Source organism: Lepidochelys olivacea (assembly GCF_965140295.1).
Source record: "Lepidochelys olivacea isolate rLepOli2 genome assembly, chromosome: 14".
Classification (NCBI taxonomy): domain Eukaryota; kingdom Metazoa; phylum Chordata; order Testudines; family Cheloniidae; genus Lepidochelys; species Lepidochelys olivacea.
Window position 1 is genome coordinate 37,441,457 of NC_140424.1, and position 13,650 is coordinate 37,455,106.

The following is a 13,650-nucleotide window of genomic DNA, read 5'->3' on the forward strand; positions in this document are numbered from 1 at the left end:
TAAAGACCTGAATTGATCTGACTAACAAGAGACTAAGCCATGCTCCCTTGATTCTGCTCCAAAAAGCTGACACTAGTGGTGTGCAGTGAAGAAACCAGCTCACCAGGAGGAGTCTGGCAAATGAAGGTGTAGGCACTGGATTCCCTGAATTCAGACCTCCTCGTTTTGGCTGGTAAAACACCCCACAATTTTGCTGGCTGTGAATCAGCTTGGTTTGGACTTCAGAAGCTTCCATTGTCCCCGACAGAACCCAACACTCCATGAATGTAGTTGAGCCAGTCCAAGTCTTCACCTCCTAAGCCTTTTTAGGTGGTCATTGTTTGATTTCATTTATGTTGTACCATGCAGATCAGTTTTTATGCTGCTTTGTGATCATCACATATTAACTTTTGCATTTCTCTACCAAGGGATATTGTTGATTCAAACTGCTTAGCGACATTCTGAAAAGTGAATGATCAAAATCCCCATAGTCATCTACACTAGCAAAGCTGTACATTTAAAAGAGATATAAACTCACATGATTAAGAAAATATGCCATCCATCATGTCTGAGGTATTTTATTTTTTGTTCACAATTCCTTTCTATCTCCATTTCCCACTCTGCACTTCCACAACTTTGGAAAAGTTACTGAGAGTTAAAAGGAAAAATGAAAGTCTGATACTTTGCCATTTGGTAATTTTTTAAAAATTGAGGATTTCTTTTTAAATATATTGCATGGCAAAAAGAAAAAAAAAGAATAAAAGCAGAGGAAGATGGGGGAAAATGTCAGTATTCATTTTAAAAAAGAAAAGGAGTACTTGTGGCACCTTAGAGACCAACAAATTTATCTGAGGAAAGCTTATGCTCAAATAAATTTGTTAGTCTAAGGTGCCACAAGTACTCCTTTTCTTTTTGCAAATAAAGACTAACATGGCTGCTACTCTGAAAACTATTCATTTTATTGCACCAAGTGGTAAGCAGGAATAAGAAAGAGGAAAAAAAACAAAAAGTTTAAATGTAATGTATTCATTTTTTTAAAAAAATCATCAAAAGTTTGAAAAAATGTAAACTTCTTCCTGATAAATGGAAATAACTTTCAAATATCAACATTTTTCATGAAACTGATTTTCCATTTTTCAACCAGTTCTAATAGCAAGTAAGCAGGGAGAGAGAAAACAGCCTAAAAATATTGGAAAATGTAAACAGGAATTAGCTGATAAATGATTAACAAAGCAAATCTCAAAGTAAAGGGAGGTAATAAATAAGGGAAAATTTAGGGTGAATATTAGGCAATATATCCTGACAGTGAGAAGTATCAGGCTGTGAAACTGCCTTGCTTGGAAGCCAGTAATTAGACAGTGGAACTCATTGCCACAGGAAGTTGTTTGGGCCAAGAACATAACAAGATTCAAAAAGGAACTTTACTTTTATATGGAAAAAAAATCAAAAAAAGACTGACAGGGGATCTGATCGTCTTCAATTATGTAAAGGGCTGTTATAAAGAGGATGGTAATCAATTGTCCTCCCCATCCACTGAAGGTAGGATAAGAAGTCAGATCTTACTCTGCAGCAAGAGAAATTTAGGTTAGATATTGGGGGGGAAACCTATTTATAAGGATAGTTCAACATTGGAACAAGTTACCAAGGTGAGCTGTGGAATCCCCATCACTGGAAGTTTTTAGAACAGGTTGGACAAACACCTCCCAGGGATGGTCTCGGTATAGTTGGTCCTGACTCAGCACTGGGGGATGGACTATATGACCTCTCAAGGTCCCTTGCAGCCCTATATTTCTATGATTCTATCCGGAGTTTAACAAGAGTTCTGGAAGGGATCTTACACCTCGGAGTTAAGGGTTTAAGCCCATCTCTAACTATTAGAGATCAGGATGAGATCTGATTTTGGGGGCAGATCATTCCACAAGTGTTACTGCAACATTATTACACATTCCTCTGCAGCCTCTGGAGCTGCCACTGTCAGAAACAGGAGACTGGGATAAATGGACCTGGGATCTGGTCCAGTCTGGAAATCCCTATTCTCCCCATTGATTGAGTTATTTAAAAGTAAAGTGGAGCAGACACTACTAAATGTACTATTGGGGCCATTCCTGGCAGAGAGATGGGTAGGAGGGGATGGAGTTTTCCTTTCTTGTCTCTAGATTCTATAATTCTGTTCTAATTTCTGCCAATGACGGTGAGCAATAGAAAGATATTCCCCCTCTCTCTGCCTCAGTCCCCCCATAGGTTACATGGCAATATTAACACTGATGGGCATCTCTGTGGGAAGGCGAGACTGAATGACCACTGATTGCACAGTCCTTTGACAGCACTGCATGGCAGGCTCTATCTTAGTGTGTGGCAGCAGCAGGATGAGGAATAACACTCACCTTCAACCACAGGATATTCAGCCTCCAGTCTAGCTTGGATCTCTCAGGATTTGGTGACCAGGATTCAGGTTCTTCTCTCTCATTTCTCCCCAGAAATTCGGTTCTCTCACGAAAGAGATCTGGGTCCCCCTGATGGAATGAGCAGGTGCCAAGATCTCACTTGGACCATGTTCTCTTACCTCTGTTGATGGGGTGTGGTTGCCTCCTCATAGAAAAGTAGGGCTGGAAGGGACCTGAAGCGGTCATCTAGTCCAGTCCCCGATGCTGAAGCAGGACAAAGTAAACCCAGATCATCCCTAACCTGTTCTTAAAAACCTCTGAAAATGAGGATTCCACAACCTCTTGGTAACCTGTTCAATTGCTTAACTACCCTTAGAGTTAGAAGGCTTTTCCTAATATCTAACCTAAATCTGCCTTGATGCAACTAGAACCAATTCCTTCTTGTCCTACCTTCAGTTTCATATTTGTATCCTTTGCAGGAGAAGGTTGTGTCTTCCCTGACTCCACTTCTGAGGGGAGTTTTCCCATCAGCTGACTCTGGGGAGTTCCTGCTGTTTGCAACACAGACAGCACAAAACTCAGTCCTGATGCAATCAGCCTGCTTAGCTCAAAGGAGTTCTCTCCTCCCTGCGGGATGATTGAGTTGCATGACTGAGAGGTCCTGCTGTACCTAGCAAGGGCCTGATCCTACTATCCCAAAGCAGATGAATAATCCTTTCTTATGTGAGCAGTCCCACCCGCTTCCGTGAGACAATATGCCCCAGTAAGGGTTGTCCACATTGGTCAAGTATGATGGGCTGGGCTCTCAAAGTGGTGAGCATAGTAATTGGACAGTAAGATTTCTGTGAAATGTTGTCTACTTGGTCCAGAGTTTGCAAATTAGACATTTCAACCAGGATTTTCAAATCAGCCTCAAGGAATTAGGCACTTAACCACCATGAAAAGTAAATTGAATCTGGATGCCTAACTCCTTTAGGTTCTTTTGAGAACCCCAGTCACGGTGAGGGTGGGGGGTAGACCCAGGAAAGCACAAATAAAAGCTGGTGGAAACATTTTAACTATGAAACCTACTTTGTATCTGAGCCAAATATGCCACTCTGGCAATTTGATTCACACAGTGAGGAAATATGACAAACAACACAGAGATGTTCCCCCTTTCGGTCCCTTCTCACACATGCACAGGTCTGAAGGTTAAGAGATGTAAACCACTAGAAAGGGAGGAGACACATTTTGCCAATGGGTTACACAACTATTTGCTAGACATCATAGGAATGTTGGGAGTCAGGACTCCTGGGTTCTATCCCAGGTCCTGGAGGGGTATGAGCTCTAGTACTTGCAGACAATAGTACATCTATCCATACTGATTTGGCACAGGCTTTCTGAACGTTACTGTGGCTGAGAGGATGTGTTATCAGAGACTGGCTAAATAGAAAGACAAAAATTAATTAGTGAGGGGCTACATTGAAGGGAGGAGTTGTGGGGACTAGTAGGAAGCTGGAAGGAATGCAGGGGGAAGAGCAGATGGATGGTGTAGTGGTTAGGGAATTATTCCAGCCCTTGGGAGCCCTGTGTTCCAGTCCCGGCTCCAAAGACTGCCTGTTTGACCAAGGCGATCTCTGGGCCCCAGTTCCCCTGCTGTATAATGGAGATAACAGATGTTCCCCACCCCCTGGGGCTATTGTGAAGAGAAATACATTGAAGACTGTGGGTCACCCACATACTACACAGATGGCGGGCAGGTAAGTACCTTAGGGAGAGGCAGGGCTGTCTCATGAATCAGAGCCTACACACACCCAGGGTAGGTGAAATTGCCCATGCAGTAAACCTAGTGTCTGACACTGGAATTACACCTGCAAAGAGGCGATGATCTGAACTGACCACTGGGTGGAAAGGGAGCAGAAATGTGAGTGTGGGAATACGGCAGTGATGGCGATGGAGAGGCACTCTGGGAGGGGCTGTCTGACAGTGACTAAGGAGCACCCTGCCCTGCCTGTTCAGGTCTCTCTCAGCAGAGTAGGGGAAGTGATCAGATATAGATAAGCCCAGGGGCTGTGCCAACCTCTTCCCGGTGGGGGCCTGAGGTGGGCTAAACAGAAAATTGGGAGGGTGAGGCTTTGCCCCCTTCATCATGAGGCCCTGCCCCCTCTCTGTGGCCCCATCCTGTGCTCCTCCTCAAGTAAGAGCCAGTTCTGCCTCTTCCTCCCCCCAGACCCTGCCCCCTAGCCAGAGCTGGGCACTGTGGGGTGGCTGGCGCGCTGGCTGGTGCCATGGCGCAGGCTGCCAGGGCTCTCCCCCGTCTCCTGCTTCTGTTGGTGCCCGGGGCCCCTGGGCCAGGGGCAGTACTAGTGGGGAAGACTGCGGGAGCTATTTGCCTTAGCCTCCCGCCACCGCTGCTCTCCAGCCACCCAGCTCTGAAGGCAGAGTGGAGAGAGTGGTGGCTGCTGGCCAGGTGCTGAGCTCTGAAGGTGGTGGTGGTTCAGGAGTAAGGCCAGGCGGGGGGCCCCAAAGCAGCCCCCAGTCCATGTCCCTGCCCACCGAGGCACGCCACCCAGGGCAGGTGAAGGGTCTGGGGCTCCCCACAGCAGCCTGGACTGACCCACTTCGGGGCCCTTTCCCTCCCCCACCCACCCATGTTCATTGCTCCTCAAGGGCTCTGCTGGCCCCAGAGCTGGGTCCCCCCACCCTGGTGGCTGTTACAGAATGCAACAGTCGAAGGGTGGCAGAGAACTGAGCAGCAGCCGCAGCCCTGGGGCCCCAGACACCACCAGCAGGAGGAGAGCTGGGGGAAGACCTCCATCACCTGCACCATGGCACCAGCCAGTGCAGCAGCCCTCCACACTGCCTGGCTCCCAAGTACCAATTTTTTTTTTAATACAGTCTCACTTCAACACTTTGCCATTAAGCTTTTGGGTCTCCAAAGCTTTGTTTTAAACAATGCCTGGTGCCACCTGACTTGTTTTTCCCCGAATGTAATTGCATTTAATGAAACAGCTTAATGAGTCTCTGAGAGATGTGGGGAGGGGGGGGTAGAAATCTTTCACATGGTGATGAAGCACTACTTTACCTTTCGGCGCGATGGCAGTGGACCAGATTGCCAGCTGATTTACATTGACGTAACTCCATCGGCATCAATGCGCCCAATTCTCCAGCTGGTGTAAACCAATGTAGCTCCATTGGAACCAATGGACAACATGCTCATCTGATGTAAATTGATGTAGCTCCATTGGCATCAATGGGCCAAATCCCCAGCTGATGAAAATTGGTGTAGCCCCATTAAAGTAAATAGGGCTATGAATTTACTAGGACTGAGAATCTAGCCCTATAGCTGCCCCCTTTCTTATCCCTTATTTTCTGCAGCCATGTAGAGGGCTGTATATAGTACAGCTGACCTTTTTCCACCCCAAAGCTTCTGCTGACATCCAGGCACCATTATGCAATGTAGCTGCTCCTTTGTCATATCCCCTCACATATCAATCCTTCAGTACAGTGTACATGCTAAGTTCTCAACAGTATCCCTATGCAGCCTGCTACAGAATTTAGACAACATAGCTGCCCTTATCTCTTTCCTTCCCAGGCTGAGGCAGGAAGGTCTGGTGGCTCAGGCACTAGAAAAATGGATTTGTTATCTAGCTCTGCCACCTATCTGCTGTGTGGCCTGATGACAGGAAAGAAGAGGAAGGGGTTATGTCCAGTGTTCTTCATCCTCATGCAGTAGGCTTGGGATCATGGACAGCGCCCCCTTGGGCTGAAATTCATTTTTTTCAACTCATGACTATGGTTACAGTTTGAGGTGCAAGAGATTTGAGTCTCTACACAAGTTTGTCTCTATCTAAATACACCCTGACGGAAAAACGTCTCTAGTCATTCCCCAGAACCTGTGTCACCAGCTGAACCCTACTGAGGTCCACTGCAGGTTGCAACTTTCTCTGAAAATGTGTTTTTAATGGCACAAAGCAAGATTTTTATGCACAACCTCCATGAAAATGCAGCCTTTGTGTAAACTAAACTAATTTTATTTTTGCATGAATTTCCTATCACGGTAACACTTTCTGATAGAGAGAAACTTTGCAATGCAACAGGTCAAAGAGAGAAGTCTTGTGTTTTATAGGAGTAGTAGTTCTGTGAGAGTCAAGGAGAGGAGAATGGTGTCTCTTTCTGTCTCACTTGCAAGAACTGGCATTAGGGCCCCCCATCCCTCCATTTGCATGGTAGCTGGAGTGGAAGGTTGCTCTCTCACCCTGTTACTATCAACGGGAATGAAGCCACAGGAGGCCCTCACTCATGATGGCTGTTAAGAACTACATGGAAAGAGATACACAGAGGAAGCTATTTGCAGTGCGTGCACAACACACTGAGAGACTCCAACAAAGAGTCCTAGGTGTTCTATGCTATCCTGAGCCCACCGATCAACTCCTTTCACATGGAGCCTGAGAAAAAAGGAAGCCAATACAATGAGCAAAGCTCTCAATGAGTTTGTGGCTGTGTCAAGAATTCAGACGTCCCTAGCAAATGGTTTTAGGCTGAAAAAGAAATGAGGATGATCTGAGACGATTTACTGCATCACAGACACAGCATCCATGTGTGAAATCTTGACCCCCTCGACGTCAGTGATAAATCTGGATTTTACTTCAACAGGGAAGGGATTTCACAGCATATCTCCTCTGTATCTGGCCAGTTGAAACAGCATGTGAGAAAGTGATGACATACTGAGAACTTCTGATATCCTCTCACCTTCTGACAGAGCAACAGAAGTTTTTAATGCAATTTTTGTTTGTAGAAAGCTGGGCTGTTTTTGAAATTTTTATAGAAAAATATATTTATTATTTTTCCATTTTATTTGATGACACACCACAATGAAAGTTTCAGTATTTTTAAATTGTTTAATGTAGGGGAGAGATTGAGTCTGGAGCACTGGGCCAAGTGTATGACCTGAGGCCTAAATCATAATCAGCAAAGTCAGGCCATCTATTAAGCAGATCCTTAATAGTTTACTGTCTGATACATGACCTTAGCAAAGGTTTAGTGTTGCTTCTTAGGAGTGCCTGTGTTTTTAGCAACAGATACTGCAAATGTGTGTGAACATACTCCAGGAGATCAGCACAGGTACATCCTGACCTAACACAAGATAAGAGGGTTTGATAAAAGTGATAGATACGGATGTTTTGCCCAAGACACCTGGAGCAAGATACAAGGGGAGGTAACAAGCAGATGTCATGAAAAACATGAGGTGGTACGTAAGTTTTGTCTCAGTCTATAATGTTGGGTACTTCACCTTAATCCTTTTTCTGGCTTAGGGAGCAGTGGAAAGTCCCACCACTGACTGAGCTGGTCCATTGCAATGGGCATATATGTTAGTGAACCTGTAGAATCTATGGGTCACTAGTACTTTGTTTCGTTGACAATAAACCTGGCTGAACGCCTTCACCGGTGAAGAGAGTCTGTGGTCTTTCTGGGCAGTACTATTGAGGTCTGCTGAGCCAGCTGTCTGCAGGACTGGTATACAGAGAGAATACACACACATGTTAACTGACACTCCAGATGTTAGCCACCACCCTTATCCTTTTCCCTGCTAGTTCAAACAAAACATCCTTATCTCTTAGGAATGTGTTCACATGGTTACTTGAGAACTCTGGGTGTTCTTGTACCATCCTCTCCAGTCAGGAATGTGCTTACTTGATTAGCCAATACCTAGTGTGTTATTTTGCCAAGGCCAGGGCAACTCTAGTTCACAGGCTTTGGTTCACACTGTTAGTTATGCCTAGGGCTCCAGCAAGACCTACAGCTAAGTCCTGTTGCCATTTGTAATGGTTGGCCACTCACCTCTCATGAGCCCCTCCTGCTGGCAGAGTGGATGTACCTGCACACTCTCTCCAACTGCGGTAGGTTTTCAGGGACTCAGCCCTCTGGCCACGTCACACAGTCTACATGAACAACCAGCAAAACAGACCCCTTCCACAGTACACAGTTCTTAATTAGTCCAATAGGGGCCTATCACAGTATCCCTCGGTTGGTGTCTGTCTCACCTCCTGGAGCCCACCCTGAGCTCAGGTCCTTATTTAGTCCAACAGGGCTATCAGGGTTCCTTCCCCACTCTAAACTCTAGAGTACGGATGTGGGGACCTGCATGAAAGACCCCCTAAACTTATTTCTACCAGCTTAGGTTAAAACTTCCCCAAGGTACAAAGTTTTTGCCCTTGGATTAGGTAAACGCTGGCATCACCAAGTGATTTAACAAACAATCAGGGAAAGGACCAGTTGGAGTTCCTATTGCCCCAAAATATCCCCTCAAGCCCTTACACCCCCTTTCCTGGGGAGGCTTGAGAATAAACAAGATGAACACAAACCAGCCTTGAATTTTTAAGACCCAAAAAACCCAATCAGATTCTTTAAAAAAAAACAGAACTTTATTAGAACAAAAAAGATAAGAACAACTCTGTAAGATCAGAATGGAAAATAATCTTACAGGCAGTCAGATTCAAAACAGAGAATTCCTCTAGGCAAAACCTTAAGTTACAAAAAGACACAAAAACAGGAATACACATTTCCTCCAGCACAGCAAATTTCACAGGCCAAAAGAAAGAAAATGCATTCTAATGCATTTTCTAGCTAGGATTACTTACTACTAGCTTTACAGGAGTTGGAGGGCTTGTATCCTTGATCTGTTCCCAGCAAAGGTATCACACAGACCAAGAAAAGCCTTTTCCCCGCCCCCATCCATATTTTAAAGTGTCTTGTCCCCTCATTGGTCATTTTGGGTCAGGTGTCTGCCAGTTTACCTGAGCTTCTTAACTCTTGACAGGTAAAAGGACTTTGCCTCTGTCCACGAGGGATTTTATAGCACTGTATACAGAGAGGTGGTTACCCTTCCCTTTCTATTTATGACAGGGGCCTATCACAGTACCCCTCCATTGGAACATCTCTGTAGCCCTCCCCAGGCTCAGTTCTCATTCATTGGTTTCCTGCAGTTCTCCCTGGGCTCAGTCTTTAACCAGTCTTGGCCCTGGTGTGGAGCCATGACCCCAGGGCTTCCTCCTTGGAGACTCTTCACCCTCTCTGATCCCAGCTCTCTACTATCAGTTCAGTCCCCTTCCAGGGGATACCAAAGTTCAATAATTGCTGAATCTTCCCTGGACCCGTTTCTTGGCCCCTCTCAGGCCTGTGTCAACTCCCTTCTTCAGGGAGGGAGCCACTTCCTGAGTGGATGGTGGGGAGAACCCAATCCCACCCACTACATCAGGTCCCAACCCAGGGACCCTACAGAGAGCAGCTGCCTGCTGTATCCCTTTAACTATTCACTTCTGTTCCCTAGGCCACTTCCCCACAGCCCACACCCAGCTTTCCTTCACCCTTAGCTCAGGCTGAAGTCTTGAACTCAGTCCCAGCAGCCAGCCAGGGGCTCCTTCTCACCTGTCCCAGCAACTGCTCCTTCTCACTCCCCTGGAACAGCTGCAACCAGCCAGGAGCACCAGTTTCACTCCTCTGGCTCCAGGCAGCAACTGACTCTGTTCTGTCCAGCAGCTCCTTTTTATAGGAGCCTGCTTGGCTCCAATTGGCTGCTCCCTGCAGCCACTCTAGGCAGCCTGGAGGACTCACCGCCTCTGCTCTTTCCTGGGGCAGGATGTGGTAGGGCCACAAAGCCTTCAGCAGGCCCTCCAGGCCTGGTACACCCCATCACACCATTCAATGGGAGTTAGGAGAATATCCTGGTTAGGTGCTATTGTAAATTCCACTACACACCTATCAGCTTCTTTAGATGCCCAAGCCCCTTGGTAATCCTGGCCTTGTGTCTACCTTGACAACTTCCATGGCCTGGGCTTCTCTTGAATTTCAGATATATGAAGGCTGAGATTTGCAAAGGAGCCTAGGGGATTAAGGCATGTACATCTTGGAGGACTAAGTCCATGTAACAGGTTGAGCCCTCACTGTCATAGCACCTCCTGCTGGTCACCTGGGAATTAGCTCTTTTCCAGCCCTCAGAGCACTTTCTGTTGGCCAGCATCTCACCTGCCACAGGCTCCATGTCCCTCCCGGACCCTGGTGCCCTTTACCTTGGGGTTCTACCCTACAGCAGTCCCCACACTCTGAGTCTCCCCTCCCAAGGGAACCCCCTCCCCCTATGCCCACCTTGCCTCAGTGGCTACTGCCAGTCATCATCTAGCCCCCCTTTCTTGAGGGCAGACTGCAGTCTGTAATGGCCACACATCATTGGCAAGTGGGTTGGACCTGCTGCCTTTCTCTGCAGCCCCAGTACCTCCCCTAGCCTTTAGCCAGGCCTCAGCCTGGGGAGGGGAGAGGAGGGGACTGCTACTGGCCCTGGCCCTGCTCTCAGGCAGCTAGGCCCTTCTCACTTCAGGGTTGCAGTGAACCTGACCTAGCTCCTCCCCTAGCCCTTATATCAGGGCCAGGTGTGGCCTGATTGGGTGTGGCCACAGCTGTGGCCACTTCCCCAATCAGCCTTTAACCCTTTTCCCTCAGTAGCAGGGTAACTGCCCCACTACAGTCCCTTAGACTTCTTTGAGAATCCCAGCATCAGATGATAACAAGTACAGCCAGGCATCAGGAGCTAGACAGAGAAGGTCAAGACACCTTGAGCTCCTGTGATCTAAGCCTGGCTATGCAACTAAATTACCTCAACTCTATGTGCCTCAGTTTCCCCACCTGGAGGATAATAACTGAGACTGGATGAATAATTAATAATGAATCATTCATTTAGAGCTGATCCAAAATTCAGTTTTGTTTGTGTTTTTAATGAATTTTCATAGATCTGGGCAAATATTTGTCACATTTTCTTCAAACAGAATGTGCCTGTTTTCCACAGGAATGTAGGAATTTCCAGAGTCCAGCACCCTAGGTCTGACAGGGGCCAGAGCCAGATGGCAAACACCTGCAGCCTAGAACGGTAGCTTGAGGTGGTGGTGGGGAGGTGCTCTTAGTGTAGCCAGTGCAGTAGCATCTGCCTGCGTCTGCAGAGAGCCTGAGACAATTGTTCTGGGAGAGGGTAACTGCCCCAGGCATCTCCATGGGGGTTTATCTCCCAGCTCATTGGTCTGGAGGACCCCACCAACCCCATCCCAACAGGGAGCTCTGTGTGCGGGGGGTTGGGGGAAGAGCACAGCAGTCCTGATCCCCCTCTCCCAATCAGATACACCCTGACTAGGGAGGTAAGGACTGGGGGGACCACTACTACCCCCTGCTTCTCTGTGGGCACCTTGCTGATCCCAAGGGGAGGGTCACATGCTGCCTCTTCTGGGGGGGAGCAGGGGTCCCATGCCACTGTCCCAGCCTCTCTTTGAGGGGCCCCCACCAGTGCCACTCCACGTGGGGTACAGGGTCAAGGGGGCAGAACCCCATGCATGGCCCTGAAGTGTCTGAATCTAGCCCTACGAGTCAACAGAGCTTTATGGAGATTAAAAGTGCCTCTTTCCACAGGCTCCTGGGAACAGCCCTGCTCAGAGCCATGACTCCTGGAGGGACCAGCACTAGCTGCTGCAGAGAGAGGGGTAGGGGCCCCCCAAATGGACAATTCTACATTGACCTCCACATCAGGGAGGTTCCCTCTGAGTGAGTGTTTGGCTGGAGACCTGCTCCATGACAGTTTAATTCATCCTCTGATCTGATGTAACTTGTGACCCATGCCAATGTCTCACCCTGCTGAGCTCTTTGTCTCAGCAATACCTTGTGGCAGTGAGTTCCCCAGGCTAGTTGTGTGCTGGTCAGCATTGGGCAGCAGCTACCTTGGAGGCACTCTTCAGAAGAGCAGAGCTGGGTCAGGCATAGGAAGGATGAGTGCGGGGGCAGAAGGAAATGGTTGTCAGGTCTTGCCAATGGGGAGAAGGAGGAGAGGATGGACTGGTGTTTGGAGGTGAGACAAAATGGAGCAGGGGTTGGGGGCTGTTCCATGAAGCTGGGGAGCATGTCAGGGTTGTGGGGCTGAGCAGAGGAGGGGACTGGTGGGGAGAGGGGTGAAACGGATCTCTGAAGAACCTGAGTCAGGAACTCTGGGTGGGGAATTGGCTCTGGGCCGTGGGACGGGTAATCTCAAAGAACAGGGGCTGAGAGGGTCTGTGGGGTGGAGGGTTGTGACAGGGGAGAGAGGGTATTAGGGGCTTTGGGTGTTCGTTTGGGGGTCTGGGCTGTGTGAGGCAGGGGGAGCAAGACGCTCAGGGACTAGAGTAAGAGGTTTCAGTAGGTGGAACATGTGGTGAGGGCTGGAGTCAAAGGGCCTCAGTCTCCTCTTCCTCAGACCAGACATACTCCACCGTAACAACCTGGATTTACCTTGGAGTGAGTGAGGGGGAATCAACCACATTGACACCAGTGGAGTTACTTCTCATTCTTCTTAAAATTGGGGTATGTCGGTGCTGATTTTTTTCACAGTTAGAGACCAAACCAGGGCTCAGAGTCTCACACCAGGGTCTCCAACGCTCAAGGGTTACCCCAGCAGAGTGCAGGGGAAAATCAAATTACAGTGTTATTAGCTCTCCACTGAGGTGCGTCAGCCTTTGAAGTGTTTGGTGTTGCACCCAACGGATTACACTGTGTGTGTGCAAGGAAAGAGGATGAGCTGTGTCAAAGCTACCTCTGGCTCACATGACCTAAATTGCTGAAGGGGGAATGTTCTGGCCCACGAACCTTGGTACCACATGGGCACTGTGAGTTCAAATCTAACCTGTAGCTAAAATGTGAAACCCAGAATAGACAATGTCAGCCTCTGTCCAAGGATCTTTAATTTTGGGGAAATGTCACCTGAGCACAGCAGACCAGCCAGAAGGTGCTGAAACTACTTTTGAAAGGAAAATGAATTACATATGCAAAAGCCTGCAGGGAGAGGAGGATGATTCGGGGTTGAAGAATTGTTGGGAACAGTGGGAGAAGGATTTGGGGGCCAGTGACAGGAAGGGTAATTATAGGAAGGGGGATAAATGAGGTGGGTTGGGGAGGGCTGGGGGGTAGGTGGCGTGAGAGAGGTGAGGTGTGACACTGGGAAGGCGGACAGGAGGGTAAATGATGGGGGAGTGGGAGAAAATAGGGGCAGGGGGACCTGACAGCCCTACATTCCCCTCCTGTGTGCGGGCCAATATCTGGGGGCCCAGCCCATCTTCTGGCGTCTGACCCTACACCTCTCAGAGGGATTGTTTCAGGCTGTATTCATCTCCTTGAGGTGTTCTCCCTCATCTGAGAAGAGCTCATTGAGATGAATAGGACACTTCACTGAGCCTCCTATGCTGTAGATGGTTGTGTCCAGCTTTGTACTGCACTTACCGAGAGTCTCTGCGGGGTCAGAGGT

At 48.0% G+C, this 13,650-nt stretch overlaps 1 pseudogene across 1 annotated transcript in view; it reads left to right on the forward strand.

Moving 5' to 3' along the window:
* LOC311530619 (olfactory receptor 5AP2-like) overlaps positions 1-13,650 on the forward strand; it is a 404,829-nt pseudogene that overhangs the window by 331,856 nt on the left and 59,323 nt on the right. The window lies entirely within an intron of this gene.